The following is a 14,827-nucleotide window of genomic DNA, read 5'->3' as shown; positions in this document are numbered from 1 at the left end:
ACAAGGCCCTATATGGTGGGGTCCCTCCACTTCTCCGACTGCAGCTGCTCCCTCTCACCTGCTCCACTCCAGTGACCCTGGCCTCCAAGCTAGGCCTCAATACACAACAGTTAAAAAGAGAAAATGGAGGTAACTTTTAGAGAACACGTGGGGGAAATTAGCGAAAATATTTTTATAAAATCAAAGAGCAGCTTGTACAGGAGACGGGGAAAATTAGGAGGTTGTCCCCTTGCAAGTGAGACATCAAATGCTTAAAGATTTTAATTTGGAGTCAGAAGACGGCAGAACACTTCTAATTCTCTCACTTTTAGGGAGTTGCTTAAACAATGATTCTGTGTCCTCATCTGTAAAATAGTGATTTCTAGGCTTCTGCATGGGGTTGGGATGGTCAAATGAGATTAATACACACATGCAAAAACATTCTGTCAATTACAACGTCCTGTTCTAATGCAAACACTAGGTGCTCCAGGAAAAGGGGTAAGTTTGGAAAGTACTGGGTTAAACAAAGCCAGGTTTTTTGTTTAATTGGTTTGCTACAGAAAGTCTCACAGTCTTTTATATACTAATTTGCATTATGATTTTCCAGGAAAATGCTTGAATACGCAACATATTCAAAATTTTCTTGAGAAAAAGCTGACAAGCAAATACGAGTTTTCAGCATCTTGGACTAGAAGATGGATGAATAATAAGAATAGCAGAGGTGTACTGAATGTTTTACTATGTGTCAGGCACTATGCTCAGCGATTTACACACATTTTCTTTTACTCACTACAACACTCCTTCAAAGTAAGCACAAAGAAACTAAGAGAAAACTAAGGCTTGGTAAAAGATAAGTAACTAATAGTGTTAGTCACTCTACTGATTGAAATATCAGAAACACAGGCCTAAATTATTAATGGCTGTGCATGATCCATTTTAATATTTATCCAATTGTCTATCAGGTTATACAGTTCTGTTCTAGAAAGACCACTTCCCTGTAACAATCCAGCAGTCCTCTTTCCCTTTCCACGAGAAGAACCTCTAAGATTTTTAAGTGTAATTAGACATTTGTTGGTTAATATCATACACCTAAAAAAGAATAAACAAGCCCAGAGTCCAGTTTCATAAACAAAATAAAGTAAAATTTTAAGTTGACTTCCGATCAAAACAAATTGATACACTTTTCTTTGATAAGAAATAATTTTCCAAACCAGAAACTTAACCACTTGTAACAAAAACCAAATACTTGCTACCTAATTAACAGCTCTAGAGTTCTTCATTCTACAATATTTCTGTCACGTACATCCAGCATCTGACCCATTTTATTCCTCATACTTTGATTTCAGAATAATTCATTCATGCAGAAATGTTACAGAATGCACGGAGAGACAGATGACAAAGTAAGCAACCGAAGAACTAGAGCTTTTAATTATACCTGTATTTTATTTATATTTTAAACCCTACAAAGGGTCTGCTTCAATATCCAAAAGCAAATAACAGGCCAACTTACATAACATCTTTATGAAATATACAGTAAAGCTACAAGTTTAATGATGAGCAAACCCAAATTCAGGTCCCATAATCCAAGAATCAGCTTCATGAAGGCAAGAAATCACTGTCTGACAAACATAAAAGCCATCAGCAAAGCAGCAGGCAGATTAACTAACTGTGCTTGAGGAAGCACAGGGTAAATGATGGTATTTGCACCAAATGACTAGTAGAATAAACAATGCTCAGAAATTAGATTTATACATATTCTACCTAAGAGTTCTCCTGTACAAAATACATATGAATTCAGGTGTTTGTGTCTAGGTATATATGTAAATAAGAGAACCTTCATGATGTATTTCAACATCACCAATACATTTTTAAAATGTCACATCACCATACGCTTCTTATGCCATCATCATATGTTTACAATTTCATGTATGTATTTTTTGAAGAGGCAGTACGTTCTGAATTCAATGGCTTTACAAGTAATAAACTTCTAACCTGTTGTTTAGCAAATGTTGGCTTCTTTTTTGCTTTATGCAAACAACAAGCACACCAACCCCCCTAGTATTTCATTTCACAAAAAGCTTGAATCTGGACAGAGGCTTCCCTTTTCCCAGCCTGCGTTCCCTTTCTGACTCCTCTTCCTCATCTCTCATCAGCAGTCTTGGTTGGTGCAGTTTCACGGAAATAAGTGACTTGGATGGACACAGCCTGGAGATGTTATTCACAAAACCTGTCAAAGTGTAATGATTCACCTCACCTTCCGGTCATTATAAACACAGCGGGGCTGGTGCTCTCTCTCCCAAACCTTTTCATGGTGAAACAAATCCATCCCTCCAGCAAGCAGCTCCGTTCACACACCCCCCTCCCACCCCATCTGTCGCACCAGGCCACGTCCCCCGACATCTCCTAACTCTAGTCCTTTCTGTCCCAAGATCCCCACTCGCAGTCCGGGCTGCCTCCCACTCTTCTCCAATCTTCCCCAGCCCCGCCACTATTCTCTTCCCATTTCCCCAGAGCACCCTACAATTTCCATTCTTCTCCCCCTTAACCGCTCCCCATCGCACACCCCTGTCCTGGTCGCCCTTCCTCTGGGAACCCCCGGTCCGACCCCAGCCTTTTCCCACTCTGGGCTCCCTCCACTGCCCCCGAGGCCGGTCCCCCTGCCCGACGCGGACGTTGGGGGCGGCGGGGCAGGGACTTCGTCTCCGTTTCCTTTCTCCGCACATCACCCCTTCCCGTCGGGAACAGGCGGGCGGCCGTACCTGAGTCTCCCGGGGAGCTCCGGGCAGCTCTCCGGGGCGGGCAGGACTGGGCGGGCGGAGGAAGGAGTGGGAAGCGGAGGAAGAAAGCGGGTAGGGGGAAGACAGTAGGCGCGGACCCGGCGCCTGCCGCTCCGCCGCAGCTGCACCCCCGCTCATCGAGCCGCTCGGCGCTCCGCAGCCTGGCGCCAGGCGGAGGGAGCGGGTCCAGGCCGCAGAGATCGTCGAGGGAGTCGATTCCCCCCTCCGCTCTCTACCTAGAGGCCCTAGCGGAAGCGAAGTTTGGATCCCCGGGATGCTTTTGTGCTTTAAGGGAGGAACAACAGCCGCGGGCTCCCGAGGTCCCAAGCGGAGGTCGGAAGTTCAGGGGAGGTGGTGGAAGCTCTGAGAAGTCACGCAGGGTGGGGCGCCTTAGGGCTTGCTCCTGGCTGGGGTTGATGAGGCCTTAATAACGTGGTGCTTTGTGCCTAGTCCATTCCCCGGGCTAAGGAAGCCTAGCAGAAAAATGAGGATGGCTCGAAGCCTGACGACCGGCTTCAGCTCGTCTTGGGCCTTTCCTGAAGTAAGGAGATGTGTGTGATCCCTTGTTTATAGCATCAGAGTTAGACTGATGAGAGATCTTCAGGAGAGAGATCTTCAGGGTTACTAATCCAGGCTCTTTATTTTAGACATTAGGAATCTCTCGTCCGAAGAGATTTACTTGACGTTGCACAGCTAGTTGGACAGGTTTGGGACAAGGACTCATTCTTTCCCCTGTATGCAGTAGAGTTCTAACCTAAAATAACCGGGTCCAGACACCAGGCAGACACCAGAGCCTTCAGATTTCAGGTGGGAATTCACTCTTGCACGTCCATTCCACTGTTCTCTTGACACCGCCTACCTCCCCTCCCCCCAAGTTAGTAGCATATTTAAGCCTGCAGTGGCTGGGCATAGTAATCCAAAACAATTCCAGTTTCGTTTTTGCTTTCTCTTGTTTGTCTTATCTATCCATTCCTCCCACACACGCCCCAGATGGATTGTTTTATCATTTTTTTCCTATCCATTTTTTTGCTACATGTCATTTCTACTAAATATCTTTGGGTCCTTTGTTTAATACAGTGTTTTGATTTAGTGCATATTTAAGCCAAACAAACACTAATTGAATGATACCTTGGCTAGGGCAATGACTCTCAAGTTAATTACATAGAGTTGAACCACCTGGAAAGCTTTAGAAATGGATGCCCCCGCACTACTCTGAGATTCTGATTTAATTGGCCTGGGATGTTGAGAAACAGTAAGCCATAGGTTGTCAATTGAAGCTTCTGAAAGCCTGATGTTAGACTCGCTCATGATCTGTGAGTCCACCACTCGGATCCAGGTTGACTTGGACTGAAATAGTCCACCTGGAAGGGAAGTTGCTTATAGTATGTTTCTCTGCTTGGGCATGATGATGAGACTACCCATCCACAGATAACCCAGAAGTTTTTTGGTTTGTGTTTTCCTGTCCACAGTTGACTTTATATCTGCATATCTGCTTGCTATGGCTGCTTCCCTGCATTGGTGCCTTAGCCAGTTAGAGCTTTAGCCAGTTACAGCCTCTGCCCTTCTTACAGAACAACTTAAGGCAATATGATTATTGAGCTGTACTGGCATGTCATTGCATAGCTTGCATGAATAAACCATTCTTTTTGTTTTTTTTAACCATTGTTCTTTAGTTCTGCCAAATATTTTGGTATAATTGGTTTGGGGAGGGCTAATGCAAGCCTCACCCTTTAATCACCTGAACAAAGTCTCTGACTATCCCCAACATTTCTGAAAGCTTAGAAAATGTCCTTTTACAGTTAATATGAATCAGATATACCAGCTATCCTGAAAGAATATAAATAGCACTGGACGTAAAGTCAGAATGGGGTTCCAGTCTCACCAATTTGAATTATTTGATTATCTCCTACCCTATTTTCTCTTTCTTAAGCTCCAATTATTCAGATGTTGGTCCTCTAATTTTCTTATTTCCCTTTCAATTTTAGACCTTCACCCTTAGTGGGGCCTAATATCCTCCTCGCCAGAGATCCTTTGTTCTTTCTTTTCAGAAATCCTTTCTTCGAGGACTAAATCTCTGGACTTCTGATTGATTCTTAAATAGGCTTTCTATTATTCCTTCTGTTTTTAGCCCACACCATGCTCAGAGGTATCTGGTGCTTTCAATTCCCTTATGTGGGGTTTAGCTGTGTGAATTAGGTTGCTTCATGACCTGCTTAGGATTCCTGTCTCTCAAGTTGGCTAAGATAATTGCCACTAATTCATATACTTTCCAGGTTTCAATATTTTGTTGCTATTATCTTCTCTCCCATGAGGCAGAAAAAAAATACAAATCAGTTATAAGCCTGTGAACAATTGTTCAGCATCAGTCAAAATGTAAATCAAAATAAACAATGAAATATCATTTTTAATCTATCAATGACTGGGAAGGAAGGAGTTAAGCAGCAGATCTACAATCAGTGCTCTCCCTTTAGAGGGAAATACTCCTAGGAGAGCAAGCAAGCATGCAAATCTTAAAAGTATGGTAATAACAGACTTCCTGGCTACAAACTAGTATTTACTAGCAGGAGAGTTTGTATCTATTGAATTCCTTTAGCAAGATGTCCTTGGGCTGGGATTGATTATAGAGACCAATTGTTGATCAGTTAATTTAAAAAGTCAGTTAAAGCAATAGGTCATAAAAATGGCAGATATACTTTAACTTTTAAATTTTTGACTCAAATGTGTATTTATACATTCACTCACTGATCTTTGAAGTAGGGCTAAGACCTTTTATCTGAGCCTGAATCTGTTTGTTGGAGCACCTCATTGTTTTTGTTATAAATTACTTTGTTTACATTTTCTTTTTCTTCAAAGCAGAGCAAGAACTTAAAGACACTTTGAAGCAATTTGAGTGCCAAGTCAATCTAGATTTTGTACAATTTTTTTCCAAAGTTTTACAGATTTTTCTTACCCATATCTTGTTCTATAGTAATTTATTTGTTGTTCACCTTCATCAATTTAGTTTTCATGGAAACAACTTTTTATTGGTATTTCATTGGTTTGAATATTTAAATTCCATAAGTATAATAAGAGGCATAAATATTTTAGGTTACAAATACAAATTGACTCTTTTGCGGTACGCGGGCCTCTCGCTGCTGTGGCCTCTCCCATTGCGGAGCACAGGCTCCGGACGCGCAGGCTCAGCGGCCATGGCTCACGGGCCCAGCCGCTCCACGGCATGTGGTATTCTTCCGGACCGGGGCACGAACCCGTATCGCCTGCATCGGCAGGCGGACTCTCAACCACTGCGCCACCAGGGAAGCCCCAAATTGACTCTTGATAAGCATACAGCTCAACTGTTTTGGTGAGGAAGTACACAGGTATATCATATAGCTAACCTGTTAGCCTCTAACCTGTTAGTGCTCAGAGGGCCTTGGTGTTATGTAAATATAATTAGCTTGTTTTACTTTTGATTTTGAAAGAATCTCAGACTTACCAAAGAATAAATACAAAGAACTCTTGCAAACACTTTTTTCAGATTCACTGGTTAACATTTTCTGATGCCAGGCTCCATTCCTCATTGAATTTCATGGCTCACAGTGTGAATAATACTGAAAGAGTTCAGCCCAATCTCTCTCTCCTAGTAGATGAAGGAACAGAGGGCCAGAAAGTATACTCGACTTAACTCAAGGGGGTTGTTAACATTTCACTTCATTTGCTTTATTCTCTCCCCACCTCTTTCCCCACCTAAGTATTTAAAAGTTACATAATCATGCATCCTTACCCCTAAATACTTCAGTGGCTATTCCTAAGAACAAGAACATTCTCTTCATAACTATGATTCAGTTTTCAAATTCAGAAAATTTAACATTGATACAATACTATTTTCTAATAAAGCTTCCATATTCAAAGTTTGCCAATAGTGCCAGTTGTGTCCTTTGTGGCAACAGTGAGTACAGTTCACAGAGAGAATGTACAGTAATGAGTAACAGAGCAAGTGGGTTAAGTGGAGTCTGGTTTTTAAAGATAGACTCTATGGTAGTTTAATTTTTGTTAAAAAATATGTAATAAAATGGAATGTCCCCTATGCTTTCCTCATGGAATGTTAGATCTAACATTATAAGATAGACTCATAGAGATGCTTTGTTCCTCTCCTAACTTCTTGTTTATTGATGTGACATGTTATAAGCATTTTATCTCGGAGAAGTTGCCTCCCACAAAGATGGCAACAACAGAGACCTGTGTAGTAATATGCTCTAATTGTATTATAAATTTACTTGCTACTTCTCTGAAAGTTAAACATGGCTACCACTTACTAAATGCTCATTTTGTTAAACACTATGTTCAGTGATTAGCATATGTTATTTCAGCACAACAACCCTCTGATAACATGTATCATTTTTTTCATTTTATCAATGTGGAAACCAAGGCTTTGAGATGAATTATGTAATTTGTCCAAGGTAAGAGTATGGTAAAATTGGGCACATTAGTAAATATTGCAGAGCTATAAGTTTAAATTAAGATGAGATAAATATTTTATTGAAATGGGTTGCATGCTTTGCCCTTAAAATAGAAATTAGACAATTTATTCTTAAAGCATGGTAAAGGTGGAATCTGTCAGGCTTAATGTCTTGTGATGATCTTATATGACTAAGGAGGCTTTAGTCTGTTGAAGGTCAAACACAACTTTAATTTCTTGCTGAAGATAGTAATATTAATCTTGGGTGTTATATCAAAGTGAATAAATTCATCTATCAGCTATGTGACAAGTATTCTGTTAAAGTCTGGTGATATAAGGATGGTAAACAGTGTTTTTTGTCCTCCAAGAACCCACATGCTTACATAGAAACACAAGACTAAGCAACTATTGAAAACTGAGTTAAGTTAATTATAGATTCAAGTGAACAATGGAATATATACTTACATGTACACACACATATATGGATATCTTAGCAAATAGAATTGCCTAAGGTGAACTGTAATATCAAAACTGAATTACTTGTAGGAGTCTAACAGTAAATTAAAACCACAAATGGAATCAAGCAGACATGCTGATACACCTCAGGACAAGAAAGAGGAGGAATCCATTACTATTCCCAGGTATGAAAAGGCAAGAGAAGGGACAACAGAACAAAGCAAGAGCCACAGTTGTAGGAGAGGGGCTATCTGGCAGGAGCCATGGTCCTAGATAGAGGAATCTTAGCCATTTCTAAGACAGCTCTGACCTATTCGCCTCCCACTTCTCTTGCCAACTAAGTGAACCCCATGGAAAGACAAAAGGAAGGTGATAAAGTCTGCCCCTTCCCTTAAATGCACTTTTCTTTGGGGAAAGTGTTTTAGCATTCCCAGAGCATGGGAATCCTCAGCTTCAACTATTAGCTCTATGAAGAAGAATCCAAAGAAGAGTGTATATAAGGAAAAAAAAGCAGAATTTAGGAGAATGTCTGTGTTTAGGGGTGAGAGGATGAGGGGTGTTCAATAAGAAGTGGCCAGAGCAGTACACAGAAAAACAGTAGAGACAGGACAGTGTAAAAGAAGGAGGAATGGTCATTAGCACCAAAGACTTCAGAGAAATTGGGGGTGGGGAGGGAGTGGGGAGGGGGCAGGGGTCGGGGGAATGAAGGCTAGAAAAAGCCATCAGATTTGTTGACTCGCAGACCACTATTGATCTTCAGGAAGTGTTTCAGTAACGTTGTGGAAGTGGAAGCCATATTGTAAGAGTTGAGTTTTAGGGGAAATGCAGATTATATATTCCTCTTTCAAGGAATTCAGTTGTAAAGAGAAGTTGCAACTCAAAGCAGCAATAGGGTTAAGGTACCATCAGAAATAACTATGTTATATTTAGGAATGGGGAATAAGGAGCCAGTGTGAGAATGAGATTGAAAATGCAAATCAAAAAAAGAAAAAACACCAACGGACATTGGAGTGATATCTCTGAAGAGGTGGGGGATCAGTGTTTGAGAGTAGCAGAGGGGAGTTCTGGGCAAGATGGAGAGAGAATACCTTCTTGCAGGCAAGGGGGAAAGAAGTGACTGATGATGAAGATAAAGAGATTTTGAAATGGAAAAGAGAGAAGTTAAGGAAACTCATAGATTCAAAATGATCAGTAAAAGGCAAGCAAGGTCTTATGTGAAGGGTCAAGAAAGCAGTGTTGGAGGTGGAAGCTTAAAGAAAATGGAGACGGTTTGGAATAGCTGCTTTAACCATGGTGAAATGGTGAACAAAAGGAAATTCTCAGCAGCTGTGAAGATCAGGCTAGAATCGTGATTTTCACTGCTCCTTTAAATCAAGGACTCTGTCTTAGATTCCTTCTTATCCTCCGTGGTACCTTGCACAGAGCAAGCACACAATAAATATTTATTGATGATTCTAATTTTTAAAGTTTGCTTTTGAATGAGAAGAAAAGACAAGAGAAAAAAGAAAATAAGGGAAGTGAAAGCATGAGAGAATGTTTTATATTGCCAGTGCGTGGGATTCCTAGAAGCACTTTGCCTGCTTACTGACCTTCACAAAGTCACTTACTTTCAATAGTACTGGTTTCATTTCCCAGGCAGCAAAAGAATGAGTAATCTCCACCTCCTATTGTCTTCCAAGAATATCACAAGCTCTTAGTAAAATATTTACATATTCTTTTGTTCACCTTATAAACAAGATAATATACAATTTCTCCATTTTTAAAGATTTCCTGCTCTTTTGTCTGTACTGTTTTATTATTATTAAAAGTTAGCTAGTGAGAGTTTGGCCTATTGCCATTGATTTTCTTTTGGCATTTCAAGAAAACAGAAGTGAGAAAAAAGAGTATGAAAAGTGGGCTTCCCTGGTGGCGCAGTGGTTGAGAGTCTGCCTGCCGATGCAGGGGATGCAGGTTCGTGCCCCGGTCCGGGAAGATCCCACATGCCACGGAGCAGCTAGGCCTGTGAGCCAAGGCCGCTGAGCCTGCGCGTCCGGAGCCTGTGCTCCGCAACGGGAGAAGGCCACAACAGTGAGAGGCCCGCGTACTGCAAAACAAAACAAAACAAAAAGTATGAAAAATGAAAATTTGTGACTTACAAAAATAAAATGAAGAAAGGAAACAGAGGCAATTTGATTCCAAGTCTAATTAGTCAATATCACTGTCTTTAAGTATTTAAATAAATGTTTATGTTGGGATTCCATAGTCATTTCACCTTATCAGTTTACCTGAAGTGCACTTTAATTTCATAATCTGGACTTCCCTGGTGGCACAGTCGTTAAGAATCTGCCTGCCAATGCAGGGGACACAGGTTCAAGCCCTGGTCCGGGAAGATCCCACATGCCGCAGAGCAACTACCCACATGTCGTGGAACAACTAAGCCCGCGTGCCACGATTACTAAGCCTGGGCTCTAAGCCCACGAGCCACAACTACTGAAGCCCGAGTGCCTAGAGCCCGTGTTCCACAACAAGAAAAGTCACCGCAATGAGAGGCATGTGCACTGCAACAAAGACTAGCCCCTGATCTCTGCAACTAGAGAAAGCCCACACACAGCAATGAAGACCCAGTGCAGCCAAAAATAAATTAAAAAAAAAATCATAATCTATTTCTAGGAGGCACTCTCTCTTTGTATTTTACTCATGAAGTGTAAACAAGCAAAATGCTTTAATTAAAAAAAAAAGTTAACTGGAAAACACCTTTCTAAGTCATCCATAGCTTGCTGTATCATATTCAGTTTTTCCCTATGTTGTAGTAGATCACGTCTCTTTTAATAATTAATAATAGAACAGTTTTCCTTCCGGCTCTGGTTATGTTGTTATTTTGAGTTTATTAAGCATCCAACTCTCCCCCATTTTAAAAGAAAAACAATTATTTAACCAGAAAACTTCATAGCATCTTTTCTGTGACTCTGAATTCATCATGTTAGCTTACATTACAGTGAATGCCTCAATGTCAGGAAGGTCCAGGTCTGAACCATGGCATATGAGATTAACTGTGGGAAATCTAACTGGCCTCAAGCTCAATGACAATCATCCCTATGGAATAATTTTAAGAAAAATTTTTGGCAATCACCGTGCTGCCTTTCTCCCTCAATCCTTTACAGATAAATAACAAGTTTTGCAACTATATTCTAAAATGTCATGGTAGTAAATTTAATAATGGACCTGTGCTTAGAATTATTTTGAGAGAATTCTTGAGGAAGTTTTTGTGACCAAAGAACTCATCATTATGTTTTGAAACTTGTTTACTGCAACACAGTTCTAAGAGTATACTCTTGAAGAAAAATGTGTGTTTACATTTTAAAAGTTTTTCTTTTTTTTTAAACGTGTGTGCAAATCCTTTGAGTCTGCACTAGATCTCAGGGTTCCGGCACTGACACAGGGCTCCAGAGATGCAACTGAGTCACATCCCGAGCCTGTGTCAGCATCTATGTGCACAGACATATTTCCCTACCTGCTCTTGATTTTCAGGCTACTCTTGATTTCAGTTATTGTATTTTTTGGTTCCAGAATTTCCATTAAAACTAGATCTAATTCCCTGGGGAAATTCTCTATCTTTTTATCATATTTTAAAAATATTTTAATCAAAGTCCTTGTCTGCTAACCTAATACCCGAATTACTGGTTTCTATTATCTATTTTTTTCTTGGATTTTGGTGATATGACTCTTATCTCTTGGTATACCTAATAGTTTTTGATATTCATTCGATATTGACTATTGAATATAAAATAACCAAGTATTAAAAATTGAGTAGAGGGAATTCCCTGGCCATCCAGCGGTTAGGACTGCGCTTTCACTGCTAAGGGTGTGGGTTCAATCCCTGATGGGAGAACTAAGATTCCACAAGCTGCACGGTGTAGCAAAAAAAAAAAAAAAAAAGAAAGAAAAAAATTGAGTATAAGAAAGAACATCTATGTGATGTTATCCCTCTCCAAAGTGGAATCACTCTCATCTCTGCTGGATAGATAAAGATGCTAAGCAGAAAGCTTCTGAAAAACAGTGATTTTCTCATCCTAACCTCCCACCCCAAGTAGCTTCAGCATTCAGCAAAATTTTGTGGGGAAACCATCTGTGTCGCTCAGTTATTCACTCTTCTCTTCTCCCTGAAATCCTGGCTCTCCAAGATTTCAGCTTTGTCTCTTCAGTCCTGTGAGAACCCAAAATGTAAGTGCTTTTTTTGTTTTGTTCCCCAACAATGACCCTTGACCCAGGCGAAGCCCCGATGCTCAACATCTTGCCTTGTACCCAGAATCTATAAGCACCTCCAGCTGGCAAAGGAAAAAGCTCACCATTTTGCAGTTCCTCCTCTGGAATCTTGGTTCCTCTAGTCTTGTTGCTCCAACAGCACTTGGATTGCTTTATAGAGATGCTTTTGGTACTTATCTGGCTTTTCCATTTATTCCTAGAGGGAGAATTGGTGTGGCTCAATTTACTCCGTCAGACCTGAAAGTAGAACTATATTCAAGCTACTCTTAAACTACTATAAAGAGATAAGCTCACTTGCAGTGACTACACAAGAAAACGGGAGGGAGGGGTTTCTGAAAGGGAGAGTTTCTTAAGTCCTCCCACATACAAGCGGGTAGTTAGAGTGCATTACTTATTATAGGCTCTGGCTGGGTGGTGAGCCAGAGTGAGAAGATCCTGGTTTCTTCAGGCAATGAAGGCACATTCAATCAGCATCGTTTATTCAGAAATACTTGGGTCAGCTCCCCTTTGGCCACATATTACAGAGTTGGTAGAAAGAAAAGTAGGGTCTCCTTTTACTTTATATTTCTCTTTATATATAGGCTGTATCTAAACCTTTTTATGCATGATACATACACATTTATCATTCCTATTTTCCTTTATTACAGCAGTGAATTATTCGTTTTTCATTTTTAATCTTTTTTTTAAGCAAAGAAATGATCACATCCTCTGTTCACATTCATTTCAAAGCCTATAACATGATCCATAAAGTTGGTCTCAGAGTCACAGTCACACTTCACTGACATCACAAATCACAAGGGCTCCATTATCATAGTTCCCTGCTTTAGGTTCTATGGTCACAAATGGCATATGAGCAGTTACTTAGAAGGAATGAAATTATGTCATCAAAATACCTTGAATAGATACATTTCAAACTTTCTTCAGAGGATGAAAAAAAAGTGAAATAATAAATCTTTCCCTAACAATGTTTTTTAAAACTGTAGTCAAGTTTTCTCTATGGACTAAGCCGGCCTCTGTGGTTTATTCCTTTTTTTTTTTTTTTTTCGGTACGCGGGCCTCTCACTGTTGTGGCCTCTCCCGTTGCGGAGGACAGGCTCCGGACGCACAGGCTCAGCGGCCATGGCTCACGGGCCCAGCCGCTCCGCGGCATGTGGGATCTTCCCGGACTGGGGCACGAACCCGAGTCCCCTGCATCAGCAGGCGGACTCTCAACCACTGCACCACCAGGGAAGCCCTGTGGTTTATTCTTTACGTAATGATAGATTTAAGGCAGCACCAAAAGCACAGGAAAAATTCTCATGACCATGAAGCATCCTTCATGGCCCTCCTATTAAGTGACAGGCACTGTGCATACACATTATGTACCAAGAACCTTGGCAATCTAGTGAAATCTAGGAACCTCTTATTAAAATAATATCTCTAAATGCATCAAAATACAGAATTACAAAGGAAGGAAATTTATAATGCTATAAAATATTTAAAAAAAAATTTGTGATACACTAAGATATATTAACTCATTAAATAAAATCTAGCGCCAGGCCTAACATCTACCATGATTTTGAATTAGTAATAGCATAAGCAATATTTCAAGATATCTATGGTTGTAATGTGATATGAAAATCTTAGTGATTCCTATCACTCGAACTGCTGAGGGTTTTGGGGGGCTCCATTTTATAGTTGAAGAAAATGCTAATATCTGTTAGAGATTACTGAAAATAAAGATGTAATTTCTTTCCCATCCAAGTTCACAGACCCTCTGAATTCTATCCATGGTCTTCAAGAGTTCCCTGATTTAAGTATTTCATCCTCTTCGCCAAACAGTGGATGGCCCCAAGGATACTAGGAGGTTTCTTTCTTTTTTTAAAAAAATTAATTTATTTTTTGGCTGCTTTGGGTCTTCGTTGCTGCACGCAGGCTTTCCCTAGTTGCAGTGAGCGGGGGCTACTCTTCATTGTGGTGCGCGGGCTTCTCATTGCAGTGGCTTCTCTTGTTGCAGAGCATGGGCTCTAGGTGCACGGGCTTCAGTAGTTGTGGCGCATGGGCTTAGTTGCTCCGCGGCATGTGGGATCTTCCCGGACCAGGGCTCAAACCCGTGTCCCCTGCATTGGCAGGCGGATTCTTAACCACTGCACCACCAGGGAAGTCCCAAGTACTACTTTCAGATGACATCCAAATGACAACCTGAGGAGGCCAATTACCAAAATGAGCCTTAAGTTTTGCACACTGTGCTTTGAGGCAAGGAGGAAGAGGGAGAGGACGCACTTCTGAATAACTGGTTGTTATTCTTTCCCCCTGAATTTCCATGTTGTTAATTATTAACAGTGAAACCCTGGGAATTCTCTGGCAGTCCAGTGGTTAGGACTAGGCGCTCTCACTGCTGGGGTCCCAGCTTAAATCCCTGCTCGGGAAACTAAGATCCTGAAAGCTGAGCACAGCTAAGTGCTACTTTCCTCCAAATTAAACCTGAATTGTACAAGTAAAGTGGTTAAAGTAAGACGGGGGTGGGGCGGGAGATGCAGAAGATAGAGCTGGGTTGGGCAGCTTTCTTCTGCTATGGACTGGCTCTACTCATCCCTTGCCTCACTTCCTTCTAATCTACAAGTTTTCGTTTTCCGAGGCCTCCCTCCTCCAGTGTGCCCACCGCCGTCAGCGTTCAGACCTTATGTGGCTCATGATCAGAATGGGAGCTCAGAGACGAAAGGAACAAACAGCCTGGGACCCGGGAGCTCTCTTCCAAGGCTGAAAGCCCAGAGCTGAGAAGGCTGCCCCCTCTCGGTGCTCCGACGTAAGCCTGGGACCGGGACAGCCCAGCTCCCGCCCTGCCTCCGGCCCTTGGCACCGCCCCGCTCCGCTCCGGCTCACGTAAATAAAAGCGCGGCGCCTGCGACGAAGCCGCCGGCGTGAGGCGAGGGCGTTGCAGCCAGTGACGTGCCAG

General features: G+C 41.5%; 1 protein-coding gene and 1 long non-coding RNA gene across 5 annotated transcripts in view; both read right to left on the bottom strand.

The window, feature by feature from the left end:
* The window catches only part of VAMP4 (vesicle associated membrane protein 4), a 28,273-nt gene extending 25,316 nt beyond the window's left edge, over nucleotides 1-2,957 (bottom strand). Inside the window, exons 1-2 of one of the 4 annotated variants that reach the window (XM_027086321.1) lie at nucleotides 2,739-2,957; nucleotides 1,972-2,206 (exon numbers count right to left, since the gene is read on the bottom strand). The gene's annotated coding sequence lies outside the window, so the exon portion shown is untranslated. The remainder of the gene's footprint in view (nucleotides 1-1,971; nucleotides 2,207-2,738) is intronic. The other 3 variants (XM_027086320.1, XM_027086318.1, XM_027086319.1) reach the window with 3 other exon arrangements.
* Nucleotides 2,958-9,684: 6,727 nt separating this feature from the next.
* Nucleotides 9,685-14,769, bottom strand: LOC113609213 (uncharacterized). The gene is made up of 3 exons (XR_003428561.1): nucleotides 14,552-14,769; nucleotides 11,976-12,088; nucleotides 9,685-9,733 (listed from the first exon to the last, which is right to left on the bottom strand). It is a non-coding gene; the product is annotated as an uncharacterized LOC113609213 (long non-coding RNA).
* Nucleotides 14,770-14,827: the final 58 nt, after the last annotated feature.

This window comes from Aethalodelphis obliquidens, unplaced genomic scaffold (genome assembly GCF_003676395.1).
Source record: "Aethalodelphis obliquidens isolate GAN/ISIS:26980383/991018 unplaced genomic scaffold, ASM367639v1 scaffold55, whole genome shotgun sequence".
In the NCBI taxonomy this organism is placed as follows: Eukaryota; Metazoa; Chordata; class Mammalia; order Artiodactyla; family Delphinidae; genus Aethalodelphis; species Aethalodelphis obliquidens.
Note: the sequence above shows the minus strand (reverse complement) of the source record. Positions and strands in the feature narration are given on the sequence as shown.